The sequence below is a fragment of the Hemitrygon akajei genome, chromosome 10 (genome assembly GCF_048418815.1).
Source record: "Hemitrygon akajei chromosome 10, sHemAka1.3, whole genome shotgun sequence".
NCBI lineage: Eukaryota > Metazoa > Chordata > Chondrichthyes > Myliobatiformes > Dasyatidae > Hemitrygon > Hemitrygon akajei.
Window position 1 is genome coordinate 53,687,100 of NC_133133.1, and position 19,953 is coordinate 53,707,052.

Consider the following 19,953-nt stretch of genomic DNA (forward strand, 5'->3'; position numbering starts at 1 on the left):
TGTAACTGTTAAATTTTCTCTGCCAAACTTAATTGCATTCCTGCCACATTCTCTCCCATTGACTTAATGCATTTATATCCAACTGAAGTCTCTCAGCAACCTTCTGACGTCACATCTTACTACACTGCCTTGTGCCTCCAGCAAACTGTGAACATGAATTTGATTTAAACAAAATACTTTATATAGATAAATATAAATATCAAATTTTGCACTTGCATTTCATTTCACTCTTTTGTAATTTCAGCATATTTAAGTAAACTATTGGTAACCACATAACACCTGGCTTGGCATCTACACTCAATGGAGTGACTTTGTATGTCTTTCTGCATTAATGATAGGGGCAAATTACTGCTGTTTGGGATCTAGGGTGGATAAGTTTCAATTGGTATTTTTGAAAACTAAATTTTGGGGACAGAGAAGGGAGCCGGTGGTCAGGTTAGAATTTGGAGACAGTGATGTAGGTGAGTTAGAGGTCAGGCCCCCACTCTGCACTCCAAGTCCAGCTACGTAGATGGGTGAAGCCCAGTGACAAGGATGGGTGACAAAGGATATCCAGCCGTCAGGCTTCCATTCCACCCTCAGAGGCCAGCAGTGTGGGCATCACCGCTCTGCTCCACTCTCCAATTCGTGCCTGGTAGTACGTGGGACAGAAGGCCTCCAGAGTCCAGGCCTCTGCTCCATGCTCAGAGGACAGGCGACAGAGGCATCCACGGATGCTAAGGCCGTATCAAGTCGGTGGGTCGTGGGATTGACATCCATGTGAGCAGATGGCGTGAGGAGGCACGAAGGCCGGTCAGTCGGTGTGCCCAGAGTACAAGCCTGGAGTTCGGAGTCCCGTTATCGGTTAGTCTGGGTATCGAAACTGAAGATACAAGCCCAAAGGTCGATTGGAGTCTGGAAGTTGAAGCCTAATAGTCAGAGTCTGGAGAAAAAAGTGCAGCGCAGATAAATTGTAAAGTGCAAGATCATAATGAGATACATTATTAGGCCAAGAGTCCATCTTATCAGGCAGAAGGTCTGTTCAAGAGTCTACTGAGTGAATTTGCTATGAAATTCAACCACCCCCAGGTATTGATTTTGCTGTGTTCCATCTTTGAACATAGAACATTACAGAACAGTACATGCCCTTTGGCCCACAATCTTATACTGAACATTTAACCTACCCTTTGCTTTAATACTCCAGGATATCATGTACATTTTTAATCCTGCATCCAATGCAAATAATGAAAGATTTTGTTTGACAGTTACCCGGTAATTAAAATACAGACTTACATAATCACATTTTAATAAATCCAAGCTATCAAGAAATCAACATCTTTGTACATGTCAATTCCTTTGAATCTTCTGGTTATCTTTTGATGATGTTTAGTTTGCGGGGGGGGGGGGGGGCGGTGCAGTGAGTGGTTAGGTAGAGAGAATCGGATGAAAGCAGTAGCCACTGAATAACTGGTGTATTTTGTCACAATTGGCGTTTCAAGGGCCACCAAAATGTCTTTTCTTCCACATGAGCTCCAAATAAATCCAACATCCTCTCATAGTTCACCAAATCATAGATCTTCCAATCTTGCTTTCTAAAAATATATTGCTTTTAAAGTTCATCTCAGTATCATTTAAATATTACTCTTAGACTTATCTAATCTTCTACTACTTTCAACATTGCGTCATCTACACCTTTCACCCAGATTTCATAATACATAATTATAACACTTCACTCCTGTTACAAGTGATAATGTTTAACAATAAAAATAACCTTAAAGAGAACAATATTTTACTGAAAGCTGAATCTCAGATTATTCTTACACATCTGGAAAGAGAGCTAAATGCATCTTATTGTGAAGCTGTGCCCAATGAGTTCATAGCAAGTACCATTTTACCAGCAGCAGCTGGTAATGAATGAGTTAAAACACAAGTCCAATGTTCGTAATCTGGAAAATTGGGCAATAAACTGCTAACGATAAATAAAATCCCCTGATTGTTCTGCACAATATATACCCCGTGCCATCATGAAACAAGTCTTATCAACGGGTCCTGTTCCGTTGATTAGCAACATAGGAGAGATGGGTGTTGGCTAAGTGTTATTCTTCATGATGATACTGTTATTGCTGTTGGTCAATCAGGGAACATGAGCTCACCAATAAATTTAAAAGTGACCTCATAATGCCCACTTTACTGATTGTCCTGCTATGCGCGCAACAGGCTCTCTCAAACTTCGATTCGTCGGTTACTTTTGCTATTTTGTGGTTCCATCTGCTTCAAAAATTCAAGATGTGGTAGCAAGTGGTCCAATTTCTGCTGATTCTGTGTTCTGCTCTTTGTTTTGAACAATGGATGTTAATCAGTTTGGCGGCATTGTGACGGTGCTATCGCTGCTTATCATCGCTTCCAATGGCCTGGTGATAGTGGTGCTGGCCCTGATGATTTCAAAGAACAGGTCTGCCAGCTTGTATTTCATCTTGAACCTGGCAATTGCAGACATGCTTGTGGGATTCACCCTCTTTGGAACTGCAGTGATAGTGCTCAGCAGACAGAGCTTTGCCACCAGCAGGACTTTGTGTATATTGCGGATTTCGCTTTTAATGTCCCCATCTTCTGCCTCAATCTTAACAATGGTCTCTGTGGCTTTTGATCGTTTCCTAGCCATAAAAGTACCTTTACGGTACTGCCAACTGATGACGTATAAAATGGTGGCTGGGATCATTGTAGGACTCTGGAGCATGGCACTTCTAATTGGATTCCTTCCAGGAATCATTAAACAGCTGAAACCTAATCAAAATAATAATAATTGCACCCTATTCTCTGTTGTCCATCCCAACTACATTATAGCTGTGTTTTGCGCTTGCTTTGTTCCTGCTTCGTTAGTCTTCATCTACTTCTACAGTGTAATCCTCAGGATAGCATATTCTCACACGCGGCAAATTCTAGAGAGTGAGCGAGTAGGCTCTGTCTCCAGCCCAGCTAATCCACAACGCTGCCACATCCGAGACGTCAAGGCAGTGAGGACCATTGCGATTCTTGTTGGCTGTTTCATGGTTGCATGGGCTCCATTCTCCATTGCAAGTATCGTGCAAGCATGCTGCATCACCTGTGAATTGCATATTCTCATTGAAGACTACCTCTGTCTTCTTGCCCTTTCCAATTCCCTGATGAATCCATTGATTTATTCCTACTGGCAAAAGGATGTGAGAATGCAAGTTTGTCAGATGTGCTGCTGTGCCAAGTTCAGAATCGCACAAGTTCTTAGCTTCTGTTGTTGGCGGAAAGCAGGCGACATGCAGAATCCTGGTACAGAGAGAGGGGGCGACGATCAAATACGTGGGTCCTGTACTGCAATCGGATTGGCTACTTATCCAACAACAACAAGCACATCTAAAGGTATGTGAATGCACTCGAGTTGAAAGGGAGCAATTTTTTTTTTAATTGGAAGCAGTCAAGTTGTTGTAGATTGCCTTGAGGAGAAATGTAGGTTTCAAGGTAGCGAGGAAAACAAGTATTTTTTAAAGTTAATTTTAAGCCCAATCCTTTGACTGCCTTATTTGGTATTGTTGAGAAAAGAGCTATAATTTTGGAGCCTTCTTATTTGCAGGTACTGGCTTTTACTTCTCTTATGGCTAGGAGGGCGATCTTGCTTAAATGGAAGGAGGTTGCCCCCACCCCACACACATGCTCAATGGTTATGTGATGTTATGTCATGTTTAAATTTAGAGAAGATTCGTTGTTCGATTTCTGATTCTAACCAAGATTTTCAAACGCTATGGGGACCCTTTTTGAACTATTTTAAAAATCTTTGAATTGTTATTGTTATTAAAATATTGATCTGCGCTATTACTATAAAACACTATATGGTACTCTTTTTTTTCTCGTTTTTTTTTACCAACCAGTTTTGTCTTGTAGCGGGTGTAGATTTTTTTATAATATAATTAACCATATTATTATTGTATTTCATAATTCAATTTATTTTATTTGATTGATCATGAATATGGGATATCATGATTGTATCAGTGTGATTTATATATAATGCATTTTGTGCTATCTTATTTTGATTTATAATAAGTATCCTTATGAATTCTGTATTTGTGTATATGCAATTTAATAACAATATTGGAAAAAGAAAGAAAACAAGTAACCAATGTAATTATTGCTTCACCCTATTGTAGAATAATAGAATTATATAACAATTATGTCTGACCTTTTGAGTGCCTTTAACTGACCTATCGTGCCCATGTCGAGCTATCATATGGCTGCTGATTTTCAGTATGAACTTGGGGGGGGGCAAACTCAAGCTGATCTGGAACTGTACATTCTGGTCTTTAATAGAATTTCAACACAAACATGTTCAGCATTCAGTATATCAAATTCTTACCAGCTGAAAAAAGAGCCACAAATGCACAAGGGAATTCGATTCTGAGCCAAATAAAGTGTGAGTAGAAGGGGGCTTGAGAAGGCTTTTAAGATAAAGGAGGAAGTTGGAAGTGGAAAAGTTTCAAGAAGCAATCTCAGGTACCAAGAGTGGTGTAAAGGAATGGAGCTGAAGGTCAGAGGCCAAGTAGAACGTGTGTGGGGATGAAGCTGGAAGGGATTTAATAGAAAGAGCAGGATGAGATCATGAGGAATATAGACACAAGGATGATTATTTTAAGTGACATCCTTCATGGACCAGGATGGGGCGATGGGCAAGTAGAACTGAGCACAGCACAAAACTACCTTTTTATTTAGTTGTATAATATTTATGTCAAGCAGTTTTTATATATGCACAGAATCATTCAATTTTAGCTCAAATTTTAAACAAAAGAAACTCCTTTAAACTAATACTTTCCCTTTATTTTAATCCACTATTTTTTCCTCCTGCCTACCCCATGGACATTGACTTTCAGTATGGGAGCCTGGAGGATAAACTCAAGCAGCTCTGGAAGTTTTGGTCTTCTTCAGAATCATGTCAGCAAAATCAGCCCCACATCCAGTGACTGGTTGCAAGGCAACAGCAAAAGTGCAGGAAATATTGGTGCCATACTCAGCTTGGGTGAGGAGATGTGGTGGGTGCTCTGGAGAGCAGCTGAAATCTGATTACTAGGGCAGTTAAAACCCTGCAATGACTGATGGTAGATTGCAACAGGCCACCACCATTGTATCCAGGTGATGACGGTAGCAGTTTGAGCTTGGATGGATGTGTCTAAATGGAGTCACAACAAGTCAAGTTTATTGTCATTTAACTACTATATACATACACTATCAAACGACATATTTCTCCAGAACAGGGCATAAAGCACAATGGTACACATAACAGATGTATAACACACAATAATTTAAGAAAGTAAGTAGTAGATCTACAACTGAATTACACATAAACAAACAAAGTAAAGTGCATTAATTAAATATTGTGTTCCAATATTTAATTTATGCACTTTACTTTGTACGGAGCAGATTATCCAGTGACACTTCAAATGCGATGCGGCAGGGAGTTCAGAAGCCTGATGGTCTGGGGGAAGAAACTTCCTGTGTTCAGTGAGGTGACCAGAACTGAACACAGTACTCCAAGTGGGGTGTGACCAAGGTCTTACATAGGATGCCGGAAGGATGGGTGGGATCCCTGACAATACTAAGGGCCCAGTGTATGCAGGTATAGTAGGGGATTCCTATGATCAGTCATTCTCACGGTCCTTTGCAGGGACTTTCTGTCCAATGCTCGGCTGCTCCCACACCAGATGGAGGTGCAACTTGTCAGGACGCTCTCAGTGGTGCTCCTGTAAAATTCAGTTAAGATGTGAGGGTAGGGGAGGGGGTGGAGCCTCGTTTGCCTCAATATCCTCAGGATACTGCTGTACCTTCTTGTTCAGAGAGGTGATATTGAGGGACCAGGTGAAGTTATCCGTGATGTGAACTCCCAGAAACTTGGTGCACTTAACTCACTCTACAGTGGAGCCATGTATGTGCCCAGGGGGATGGTTCATCTGCACCTTCCTAAAGTCCACAATCATTTCCTTGGTCTTCTCCCCATTCAAACTTAGGTTGTTGTTCTCACACCAATCCACCAGCCACCCCACTTCCTCTGTACTCCGACTCATCATCGTTGTTGATCAGGCCAGCCACTGTTGTGTCATCTACAAACTTGATGACACGGTTTGAGCTGGATCCTACGACACAGTCATGCGTCAGCAGAGTGAATAGCAGCAGGCTGAGTACACTGCCCTGGGAAATGCCAGTGCTCAGCGTAATGGGACTAGAGACATTGCCGCCCAGATGGACAAACTGTGGCCTGCTTTATCATTTTCTGGGGTATAATTGTGGTAAATGCCAAACTGAAGCCTATAAACAGCAGCCTGGCATATGAGACCCCATTTTTCAGGTGGGAGAAGAACTTGATGTCTGAGCTTCCACTGCAGTACCCAGCTGTCCTTGGTTTCTCATACTGCAATGGAAACAGTGTCATAAGCAACAGAGGCTTTCTACTGGACAGCTCGCGATGTGTTAGTGGAGATCCCCATGGCTTTCACACCAGGAAGAATGATCTCCAAACTCTGCAAAGGGAACACTGAAAATTGGGAAGAAGGAGTGGGATATTTATCAGACGTGTGTCCCATCATTCAATGATCAAAGCAAAACACTATAAATGCTTGAAATATTTAAAAGTCAGGCAGCATATTTTGCACTCATCCCACAGATTATTAGCTGACCAATGGCTATTGACATATTGGTCCAGGTATTTCCAGAGGTGGTTCATATTAGCAGATTTGAAGTCTCCCCAGCACCAGTTGCACGGAGCCTATTTCCTAGATTATCATCAGAAATTCAACAATAAAGGTGCCAACTGTGATCTGTAGTACTAGTCACTAAAAAACTATAGCAAAGAGATGAGATTTATCGGGTTCCCACTGTGTCATCAACGTACTGCTCTCTGAGTCACTCATCCCCAGATTGTGTAGCTCAGCTTACTTCATACATGATAACTAGGTGCACCTTGGCCCATTGCAACTTTTTTACAGAATGCACAGGGGGTATTCATTCTGTCCCCTCTGTCAGAGTGAAGTTCGCATGCTTCACGGCAGCATGGAGCCACTCGCAACGTGAGATGGAGATCTGTGCAGACATATGCAGTGGGTAGGCTGAGGTACATACTTGATGGTCAAACACACTGAGGAGACTTCTTCTCTCTCCTGAAATCCCCCGGTCCTTCCTGTAGCTACTCTGAGTGAAGAAGTTCCCCCCCACCCACAAGGTTTCCCTTAAATATTTCACCTCTCACCCTTAACCAATGACTTCTAGTTCTAATCTCATCAGTGGAAAAATCCTACTTGCATTTATGCTATCTATACCCCTATAGCTCTATCACATCTCCCCTCATTCTCATATGCTCCAGGGAATAAAATCCTAACCAATTCAACCATTCCCTGTAACTCGGGTCCTCAAGTCCCAGCAACATCCTAGTAACTTTTCTCTGTACACTTTCAATCTTACTGATATCTTTCCGGTAGGAAAGTAACCAGAACTGCACAAAACACTCCACATTTACCCCCGTCAGTGTCTTATACAACCACACCCTAATATCCCAACTCCTGTATTCAATACTTTGATTCATGAAGGCCAATCTGCCACAAATGCTCCTTATGACCCTCCCTAACTGTGACACCACTCTCAAGGAATTTTGGGTCTGTATTCCTAGATCCCTTTTTTCTACTGTGCTCCTCAGTGCCCTACCTTTCACTGTGCTTGTCCTACCCTGGTATGTCCTGCCACAGTACAATATCTCAAGCTTGTCGGCATTAAATTCCATCTGCCAACTGGTGTGAGTGTAGAATGAGTTGCCAGCCAAAGTGGCAGAAGCTGGTTCAGTTGTCACATTTAAGTGAAGTTTGAGTAAGTGAAGAGCACGAGGATGAGACATGTGAGAATAGGACCAATCAAGAATGAGAGTGGAAACGTGTGTGACGCTGGAGTAGGTAGCAGAGGTTCTTAATGCTTCTGTATTCACCAATAAAAAGGGCCTTAGCAATCGTGGGGATCACTTAAATCAGACTGAAATGCTTGAGTGTATAGACATTAAGAAAGAGGATGTTCTGGAGCTTTTGAAAGGTATTAAGTTAGATACGTCACCGGGACCGTATGAGATGTACCCCAGGGTACTGTGGGAAGTGAGAGAGGAGATTGCTGAGCCTCTGGCAATGATATTTGCATCATTAATAGGGATGGGAGAAGTACCAGGGGATTAGAAGGTTGCAAATGTTGTTCCCTTGTTCAAGAAAGGGAGTAGAGATAACCCAGGAAATCATAGACCAGTGAGTCTTACTTCAGTGGTGGGTAAGTTGTTAGAGAAAATCCTGAGAGGCAGGGTTTATGAGCACTGGGAGACATAATCTGATTATGGATAGTCAGCATGGCTTTGTCGAGGGCAGGTCATGCCTCACGAACCTGACTGCATTATTTGAGGGTGTAACTAAACACGTTGATGAAGGTAGAGCAGTGGATGTAATGTATGTGCATTTCAGTAAGGTATTTGATAAGTTTCCCCATGCAAGGCTCATTCAGAAGGTACTGAGGCATGGGAACCAAGGAGACCCTGCTTTGTGGATCCAGAATTGCCTTGCCCACAGAAGGCAAAGTGTCGTTATGGATGATTCATATTCTGCATGGAGGACGGCGACTCATGGTGCTCCACGGGTATCGGTTCTGGGAACCTTACTCTTCGTGATTTTTATAAATGATCTGGATAAGGAAGTAGAAAGGTGGGTTAGTAAGTTTGCTGATGATACAATAGTTGGGGGTTTTGTGGATAGTTGTCAGATACAGCAGGACATCGGTAGGATGCAGAACTGGCCTGAGAAGTGGCAGATGGAGCTCAACCCAGATAAGTGTGAAGTGGTTCATTTTGGTAGGTCACATTTGAAGACAGAATATAATATTAATGGTAAGACTCTTGGCAGTGTAGAGGATCAGAGGTATCTTGGGGTCCATGTCCACAGGACACTCAAAGCTGCTGTGCAGGTTGACACTGTTGTTAAGAAGGCGTATGGTGTGTTGGCCTTCATCAACCGCGGGATTGAGTTTAAGAACCGTAAGGTAATGTTACAGCTATATAAGACCTTAGTTAGACCCCACTTGGACTACTGTGCTCAGTTCTGGTCACTTCACTGCAGGAAGGATGTGGATGCTACAGAGAGGGTGCATAGGAGATTTACAAGGATTTTGCCTGGATTGGGTACCATGCCTTATGAGAATAGGTTGAGTAAACTTGGTCTTTTCTCCTTGGAGCAACAGAGGATGACAGGTGACCTGATAGAGGTGTATAAGATGTTGAGAGGCATTGATCATGTGGATAGCCAGAGGCTTTTTCCCAGGGATTAAATAGCTAACATGAGGCAGTATAGTTTCAAGGTGCTTGGAAGTAGGTACAAGGGGAATATCAGGGGTAAGTTTTTCACACAGAGAATGGTGGGTGCATGGAATGCACTGCCAGTGAAGGTGATAGAGGCAGATACAATAGGGTCTTTTAAGAGACTCTTAGATAGGTACATGGAGCTTATAAAAATAGAAGGCTATGCAGTAGGGAAATTCTAAGCAGCTTCTCGAGTGGGTTACATGGTTAGCATAACATTGTGGGTCAAAAGACCTGTAATATGCTGTAGATTTTCTATGTTTCTATGTAAGTACATGGATGGGAGGGGTATGATGCCCCAAGTCTAAGTGTGGGTCAATGGGACTAGGCTGAGTAACAGTAAAGCATGGACTAGCTGAGTTCAGCAGTCTTCGTGCTCTGAGACTCTGTGTAGTGTGAATAAATCCCTGTGCCAAGCTGCAGCCACTGCTCCAGGAAATGCTTACATACTCAATGTCCGAAAACTTCACCCCCTCCACTACAGAACCTCTTCAGCAACTGTAATGAATCCCCCCCCCCACCACCTTTTAAGAGAATCAGGCTAGTTTTAAAATATATTGATTAATAAGGACTCATTGTCATGAAATTTGCCTCCTCATGACGAGTTCAGCCACTGAACAGCATGAATAGTATTGGCTGAAAGCAGCAATCCTTTAAGTTGAAAAGATGCCTGGAAGTATTAGGCACCAATTAATCTCACTTTGTAATTCCTGTTCCCATCATATCGAATCTATCCCCTTATACATTTCATAACATAGACAAGAGTAACGTTAAAATATATAGCAAAGCAGATTTGATGGAAACTGGTTTTGCCAATCTCAGGATAAGAGTAAAAGACATACTGGAACAAAACATACCCTTAATGACTAACTGGAGAGATTCCAATATATTATACTATAAACTCTGCAAATCACATTTAAAAATTGCAGACAATATGATATCCAAAAGCACTTAAGAAAATGAAAATTGATGCAGAAATGGAACCTGAATTAAAAACAGATAATGCAAAGAACACACAGCATGCAAGGCAACATCTGTAAAGGAAGTGCATTAATGTTTCATGTTGAAGAAACTTCGCAGAAATAGGAAAGAAAAATTACATGTCGTAGTGAAGGTAGGGAAGGGATGGCTAGGACAAACGGAAGTTTTTTGAAAAGATGATACCATGTTGCCATGGTGATTAACTGTTGATAGAGTCAATAAATTATGTAGGCAATTGGAAGCAGTGCAAACAAACAAATTGAGATATAAAAATTGTGATATGCATGTCAGAAGTGCAGGAAATGGTTCAGGCAGTGTTTACGGAGAAAGAGAAATTGATCAAATATTACAAATGGATAAACTAAATAGAACTGGCCAGTTCAGATACAAACAGAGAAAGGGAGCTACCTGAAATTGTTCTCTTCGCTCTGATACCATTGGGAAGGGGATACAGGAGCTTTTGGTCCCAAACTACTAAGTAGAGAAACAATTATTACCCTTCAACCAATAGGCTCCTGAGTCAACATGGATAACTTCATTCAAAGTTTAAAGTAAATTTATATCAAAGTACATATATCTCACCATATACAACCCCAAAATTTGCTTTCTTGTAGGCATACTCAATAAGTCCAATAACTATAATATCAATGAAAGACTGCACCCAAGGGGGTGGACAAACAACCAATGTGCAAAAGACAACAAACAATGCAAATATCAAAGGAAAAAATAAATAATAATAATAATTAATAAATATGCATTAACTATCAAAAACATGAGATGAAGAGTCTTTGAAAGTGAATCTATAGGTTGTGGGAATAGTACAGTGATGGGGTAAATGAAGTTATTCCCTCTGGTTTATGAACCTGATGGTTGAGGGGTAATAACTGTTCTTAAACCTGGTGATGTGCATCCTGAGGCTGCTGTACCTTCTTCCTGGTGGCAGCAGCTAGAAGAGAGCATGACCTGGGTGGTTGGGGTCCCTGATAATGGATGCTACTTTCCTGTGACAATGCTCCATGTAAATGTGCTCAACGGTGGGGAGGTCTTTACCTGTGATGGACTAGGCCATATCCACTTCCTTTAGTTGGACTTTCCATTCAAGGTCATCGGCATTTCCTAACCAGGCTGTGATGCAATAAGTCAATATACTCTCCACCACACATCTATAGAAGTTGGTTAAAGTTTTAGATGTCATGCCAAATCTTCACAGACTTCCAAGGAAGTAGAGGTGCTGCCGTGCTTTCTTTGTAGTTACTCTTATGTACTGGGCCCAGGACAGGTCCTCTGAAATGATAACACCAAGGAATTTGAAGTTGCTGACCCTCTCCACTTCTATTCCTCTGAGGAGGACTGACTCATAGACCTCTGTTTCCTCCTCCTGGTGTCAATAATCAGCTTCTTGGTCTTGCTGAAATTGAGTAAAATGGTTGTTGTGATACCCCTCAGCCAGATTTTCAATCTCCCTCCTATATGCTGATTCATCACCACCTATGATTTGGCGAACCTACAATTTCCTGCTTGAGGAGTGGCCTATCCTCTTCTAACTGGGCGTGTTGCAGCCTTCAGATCTCAATACTGAATAATTACAGCAAATTCGCCTTTTTCTCCTTTTATATCAGAATTAACTGGCGCTACTACAGCTAATTCACCTGTAATTTTTGCTCAGTTTTTCTCTCTCCACTGATGCAGCCTGACTAGATGTTCTGCAGCTCATGTATGTATTTGTTTTTCTCTTGCACTAAGTATCCACATTAATATATCAACAAAATGTCTGCATCTACATCTTATCACCATGGCAATGCTGGCACCATCCTAGCAGAGTTACTCCCTCATCACCCTCTTTGCAACCTAAAACCATCTGCTTTTTTTTTACCTTTCTCAGTTCCAATGCAGAGTCTTCACCTGAGGCATTACCTCTGTTTCTCTTTCTATAGACGCTGCTTGACCCAATGAGTATTTTCAGTACATTCTGTCTTTAAACCCCTGAAGATTTTGTCTTCGAAACGTATGGGTGGAGAGTGCTGCAAGCTGAGACATTTAGGATTTGACAGTTTGATACACACGGCAGAATGGAGAAAGTCAGCTACAGAATTTAAGTCTCGAAGCCGCAGGATAGTTGTGGTGTGATGTGTACGGGCCAAAATGAGGCTGCTGAGCCCGGGCCCAAAAGCGGAAAATGAGGCAATGTTTGGCCATTGCTAGGCTGGGCTTGGAGGCGAGTTAAACTGGCAGAGCCAAAGAGGCGGGACCCAGGCCCGAGAGCGAAGAACAAGCCGATGTTTGACCGATTTATGTGCTGGGGCAGATCGGAAGGGTTGGGTACAGGACAAATTGAGGTGGCAGGGACCCCTCATTTTCAAAATTTTGCACATTTTGGAGAGGTGGTTTAAAAAGGGGGTTAATGAAGCCATCTTTGTCACACTGGAAAACCCATCCCTGAACAGGGGAGGTGGGCTATGACACCACCTATCAGCTACTTATGATGCAGTCCTAATATCTCTAACTCAGCGTCTCCACACCTCCATTCATACAAAGATCAGACTAATGACCCTCTCATTACCCCTATGACCCTCATGTCATACCTATACCTTTAACAACTCACAGGGTTTATAAGCCAGAAAACTACCATTCATGGATCAGAACTGGAGAAGCCTCATGGATGAGTGGTGAAATGTTTTCTAGACAACACAGCAAGCCCAGTTGCCTTGACTTACAACTGCTTGAAATACAATGACCTGGATGATTGAAAACCTTCAAAGGCATATTTCAGTTCTGAATATTACTTGCTTCCTTTTATGATTTGTTTCTTTTTCTGCACATTGATGGTCTTTTTAATGGGTTCTTTTGGGTTTCCTTGTTGTGTGTCTGCCTGTAAAGAGACAAATCTCCAGGTTGCATAGAGTATACATACTTTGATAATAAATGCATTTCGAACTTTGAAAGTTAGCGTACTGCAAAGCTTCAGACGTACTTTAACTATTTCAGTCCATTCTCCTACTCATGATACTCTGGCACTCTGTTCATGAGTGAAGAAGATAGAATGCAGTATATTTGGTCGGATTACTCAGTGTGGATTTAATTGTCACAGAATGCCATAAAAGGTTGTTATTACAGATCATTTCACAATAAAAAAGCAAACAGATGCTGATATTTGCCTTACAGCTAGCAAAAGGGACTAACAATAATCTTAATCCATTTTAATGTGAAAATGAATGGGTTTGCCTTTGAAAAACATTAACAACCATTCCCACTTCTAGCAACCTTTATGTTTTTAAGCTTGATATCGCAAAGTTATTATTGTTTGTGTTTCCATTACAATGAACATTGCCAGACTAGCTCCAAATGCCACACTGCTACATTTAGACCTGTTTCTTTTTCCAATTTATTTATAGCATGGGGAAATTAGTTTCATTTAAAAGCATTTATTTTCCTTTAACCCTAGGTATGTGAAAAGAGATTTCCTTTAGCAGCTTCGACACATCAGTGAAGGACTCAGCTGTATAAAGCAGAGAACTGGGATGTAAGGATGGTGAAGATCACACGGATTCTAGCATTCTCTGCAGGATAAGACATGCAGTGTGTCATAAGGATCAGACAGTAGTTCCAGACCTCCAAAACCAAGGACTCTGTGATGACAGTGTATAACTACAATATTCCATCTGGAATTATTTATTCACTATATGTCCTTAGCTGAATGCACTAAAACAAGTAAATGATATTGGATGTGGATTTTAAAACACTCAGTTACTAAGACTGCATCTTACTCTCATAAGTATCTATATGTAAATATCTTTGAAAGGAAAAATATAATAAAAAAGCAAGATTAAAAGCCAGCAAAGCCCATTGTTGTCTCATAGTTATACATATGTCTCCATAAAAACATCCCATGCACTTATTTCTCATGGAGAATTGGACTGGGCACCTGTTGTCACAATTCGCCTTGATGCCATTTACCTGTTGTGTTTCCTGCAAATGATGACCACATCCACATTTAGGACGTTCACTTCTGTTGCACTAACAGAGATTGTAACTCTGCCATGGATGGTCCCAAGCCCGGCTGTGAAGGGAGGAGGGTTGGGCATGGTGCTAACAATTCCACCCCATAAAAACCCAGAGCTACAGAAACACCAACAGAAGTTCTGAAAACCTAATCGCTGGGAGGAAGGATCTTCGAGGATGGGCTACACCTGGGGACAATTTGAAAGACTGGCCAAGGACAGAGTACTTTGGCGAGCTGCTGTCAGCGGCCTATGCCCCAGCAGGGATGATGGGTCATCAAAAAGCACCGGGCGCTCAGTAAGAGTGTGCAGGTGCTTTACACTGGAAATGGGGGAATACTGTAACAGAATTTTGTAAAGCAAGTATGTCCTGTTTTGCACATGACCCCAATCTGGCATTAAAGCAAACCAAGTACTCACTTAACACACAAAAACTGAGTGAGATGCAATATCTTGGCATAAATGCTCAATATCCTCATTATCATTTTAAATTATTACTCAATTATTCCGCCAGCAACATTTTTACTTCAGTTTTGAAGATTGGTGCCATGAAGAATGAGTTTTTCTCTTTGAAACTGGTAGAAGATTTTTGACACAACTTGTCTTTTCACAGATGGACGACCCACACTATTTGTTTTAGATAGCGATATATCAAGAAAACTGTATGACTTTTAGTCACTGGTGCATCTGTTCAAACATTAAATACATTTGCTGAAGTGCAGTTGACCACATGTATTGATAAGATTATCTTTTACGCCATGATCTGTGGCTTGGGATATTTTGGATAATCATTTTCTACTCCCATACCCAAAGTTCAGTTGTGTCCAACACCCAATTTAAACCTAATAACAAAGACTGATCAGAGCCAAATATAGATTATAAAAGCAACCAGGCATTTGTAACCCCCCATTCTCCCTGCTTAACCTAATTGTTTACTTCAGAGCTATTTTGGTGATATAATGGTGAGGTGCCATAAACAACAATGGCTCCAGTATCATTCCTTGTGCACCATTCTTCCTTACTTTTGACAGTGTAACTACCGTAGATTCCGGACTACAGAGCGCACCTGATTAAAAGCCGCTGGCTCTAATTTTAGAAATAAAATCAATTTTTTAATTGTACAGGCCGCACCGGATTTTAGGCCGCACCGGATTTCCGGCGGACCGGATTTTCGGCGCACTGGATTTCCGGCGGACCGGATTTTCGGCGCACCGGATTTTCGGCCGCTTGTAATATGAGATATTTACACAGAAAGATATTACACGTGTTGGGCTTCAAATTCTGCCCTGTGTTCGTTTTGGAAGAGAGACAACCAACACCGGATTACAGTGCAGCGTGGCTTTATTGCAGAACGCGTTTTGCCTTCCCCTTACATTCTGCTCTTATTTATACTCCTTTTTCCCCCAAACCAAACCCTCGCTACACATATTTGGTAAGGCTAAACTTTGTTATACCTACCGGTATTTGGTAACATCGGACACTTGTGTCCTTATTGGCCCGATACCATTCACACACGAGTTTTACTGTTTTTTTGTTTACTGAATCGCTAGCAGTTTTGGTGCAGCGGAATCCTCAGTTTCGCTCCCTCCCTCCCTTGTACTGCTGTCTAATATCACGTGAGCCATTCCTGACCTGAAGCGGCAGTCCCAAATTAAATCCTAACACACGTGAGGATTTTTTAAACTTTTAATTAAATCTGTATGGTAACATAAACAAATACATATTGCAAATGCTTTTTTTCGAACCGTGCCTGTAACACGGCTACTTTTAAAATACATACCTATCGGTAACACACAAATTACGTTGGGTATACTTTTTTACTGAACAGTGCATGAACAACATTCCAACATCTCCTAACGACTGGTTAAAAAATATATATATTCTGCAGCCTACCAGGAAAAGTTATTGATCGCCTTCTTCATCTTCCTCCTGCGCACTAAAACCATCAAAGTCCTCTTCTTCAGTGTCCGAATTGAACAACCTCAGGATCTCATCACTCACTTCAATCTCTTCGTTGTCGCTCTCACTTGAGCGCACGCGATCCTCTTCATCACGCAGCAGTCCAGCCTTTCGAAACCCGTTGGTGATGGTGGATGTTGTGACATGGCTCCAAGCATTTAGGATCCACTGGCAGACTTGAGTTAAAGATGCTCTTCGCATGTGGCCTGTTTTGGTAAAGGATTTCTCGCCGCTCGTCATCCAAGTCTTCCACTCAATGCGTAGTGCCACTTTAAATGCCCGGTTCACGCTGATGTCCAGTGGCTGCAAATACTTCGTGGTGCCCCCAGGAATCACAGCTGGAATTGAGTTTGTACTCTTGATGGCAGCTTTCACTGAATCTGTTATATGAGCCCTCATGCTGTCCATAACGAGCAACGCTTTTTTTATGTGAAAAAATCCCCCCGGTCGCTTGGCGTAGCACTCTCTGAGCCAATCCTTCATTAGACTCTCCATCATCCAACCTTTCTTATTGACTTTCACCATGATTTCTTTTGGGAATTTTTCCTTTGGCATTGTCAGCCGCTTAAAAATCACCATCGGTGGAAGCTTTAGTCCGGATGCTGTGCAGCTCAGAACACAAGTAAAATGCGTTCTCTCATGGCCACTTGTTTTCAGTATGATGGACAAGTCACCTTTTTTATTAACAGTCCGAGTGAGAGGCAGGTCAAACGTCAAAGGTACTTCATCCATATTTATGATTTCATCTGGCCCGATGGAATTCTCCGCTATCTTTGTTTGAGTGAATGTGCGGAAGTTAGCAAGTTTTTCCTCATGGTCGGGAGGGAGCTGCTGACAGAGAGTCGTGCGTACCCTGATGGACAGGCCTTTTCGTCTCATAAATCTAAAACACCACGATGGCCCACCTCTAAAATCTTCGATTTTCATTTTGGTGGCGATTGCTTTAGCCTTCAGTCTGATTTGCACGGTGGAAACACCGCGGCCGCCTGCTCTCTGTGTGTTAACCCAGTCTTCAAGAAAGTTTTCAAGTTCGGGCCATCTGCTGTGATTACCTCTGAAAGCTTTTGTCGTCTTTTTGCATTGATTCAGTTCTTCGCGCTGGCGTCTCCACCGTCTCACCATCGATTCATGTATGCCAAGATTACGCGCAGCAGCTCGATTTCCTTCTTCAATGCCAGATTGATTGCCTTTAACTTAAAAGCTGCATCATATGCTTTTCTTCGAGTGTTTTCCATGTTGATGAGGGTGAGTACAAATGGCTGATTTACAATAATTTGTGAAGTGCGCTTGATTTATCGTACAATTTCATTGGACCTCTGTGAACTACTCATCAATTTTATTGGTCTACTGTTACGAGGCAAAATGTTTTGGCGGCATGGGAAAAAACCTTCTATTAGCCGCACCTTATTATAAGCCGTTGTGTTCAATGCTGTTCAAAGCATGGGGAAAAAGTAGCGGCTTATAATCCGACATCTACGGTAACTACCTTTATCAGCATAAAAACAGAAAATGCTGAAACTACTCAGTAGGTCAGGCCATACATGTAGGAAAAGAAACGGTCAATGTTTCTGCTTGAAGACCCTTCATCACAAAGAAGAAGAAATAAAGAAGCAGATTGTGTTATGATGCATCACTAGCCAGAATATGGAAGTTGCAAGAGGCAATGTCATTGATAGAACAAAATCGGGCTGCCCATTGGGAAAAATAAGGTTATATGATCAATGAGTGAGTCAGTGCAGTCAAGCTTGCCCGGCTGAACATGGGAGAGGCGAAGAAGCACAGAGAAATTCATCGCCACGCCCTCACTGAATAATGTGTGGAATCAAGAGACAATGACTTCTACTGGTGCAGGGGAAAGCTGCTGCATAGAGCCAGACACCAACAAGATAAAGTCTCCCTACCTCCACGCAGTCTCACTCTGATCCCCTTGGAGCTCTGCTCACCGCCGCAGGGTTATAACTCTGAGAATATTCACTCAAATTGACGTTCCACCAGGAGGAGGCTTGACTTTCCAACCGAGCAGCAACAAGGTTTTCATGGAGAGATCACTGGTCTTAAAGCACACAGACCTGGGTACAACCCATGGTCAGCTCAGAGCTCTACAGGAACCAATGATCTCACTTTCAGGGACTCTTTATCTCATTATTTGATATTCTCATAACTTATTGCTACTTATTTATATTTACATTTGCACAATGTGTTGTCTTCTACACTCTGGTTGATCTTTCATTGATCCTGTTACAACTACAATTCTATAGATTTGCTGAGTATGGGAAAATGCATCTCATGGTTGTATATGGTGACATATATGTTCTTTGATAATAAATTTACTTTGAACTTTGAAGTTGCACAATTGCTCTAATGCATGAGTGCATGTAGTTCTAAGTGTGAGCAGATCATCCCACCAACACATCAGGAATGGCACACAAGAACACGAACACATGCTTGCTGCTCACACATTCCTCCATCACAAATAGTACCCTGTGAGGACTCTGAGAAGAAGATTGAAGACAACAGGGACCAGGTGCCTATGAATCAGGGTTGGTCAGCTACTCAAATGGGGGTCTAGAGGTTGAGGCGCTGGGAGTGAAATCTGAATGCCAGAGACCGTGGTCTTCCCAACACCACAGTGATCTCACAGTATACACGCTCAGTGTATTTCTGTCCCCGCACCTACCCTACCTCATGAGTTTACTAATTCGCCCTCCACAAACAGCAATCCCAGGCTGCATCTTCAATAAACCTTGGACCAGTCTGAAGTTGGCCTGTCAAGTTTAGGGTAAACTTACATCATAAGAAAAAAGTCATTCAACCCACCATAGCCATATCTAGAGCAATTTAAATGTAATTCCATTGCTCGTGTTCCACCCAACTTTGCCTTCACGATTTTCGTAAGGAATTTAAATTCATGTCAAGGTAAACTTTTTTATGTGCCTCCACATAGTATGTCAGCCATGGGTCGCTCAGGGACCTGCACTTTGAGTCTAAAATTTGTGGGTTCAAGGCCTTTTCCAGAGAACTAAGCAGAAAAAAATCTTAACTGGCAGATGAGCATCAAGCTGAAGTAGTGCTTTTGCAGTAAAGCTATTAAACTGATGAAACATTTGAACTACCAAGTGAGGGTAAAAGATATCACATCACTATTTATAAGAATCCCTGTTGTTAACCAATATCTATCCCACTGCAGTATCACAAAGGCAGCGTGGGCCAACTCATGCATATTGTGTCACACTTCAACATCCCACTCTACTTCTGAATATTTCTGAGTCATTTTAGTACAAACTACCTTCACTATACCCAAAACCAAGTGGCATTCAGATATGAATGTAAATAAATGAAAATCACTTGCACTTCTTTCAATTCAGCGTTCACAAACTGGTCTGCTCCACACTAGGAGACACCAAACACAAGCTACGTAACCAATGTCCACAAGAGCAACTCTGAGCCTGCAGTCATCTTGCACTTTAATTCTCTGTCCCATCTCGCTGTGACCGATCTTCTGATTCCCACACTGCTCCAAAAATGACTAACATATGAGGAATGTTAGTCCTCATTAAGCATGAGGATATTATCGCCAATGCCTTCCAAAGGAAAATCCTACAGAAGGTAGTGGATTCACAAGTAAAGCCCTCCCAACAATTAAGCACATCT

General features: G+C 41.9%; 1 protein-coding gene across 1 annotated transcript in view; it reads right to left on the minus strand.

The window, feature by feature from the left end:
* LOC140734397 (Krueppel-like factor 12) overlaps window positions 1-15,971 on the minus strand; it is a 403,562-nt gene extending 387,591 nt beyond the window's left edge. Inside the window, exon 1 of the mRNA XM_073058287.1 lies at window positions 15,802-15,971. The gene's annotated coding sequence lies outside the window, so the exon portion shown is untranslated. The remainder of the gene's footprint in view (window positions 1-15,801) is intronic.
* Window positions 15,972-19,953: the final 3,982 nt, after the last annotated feature.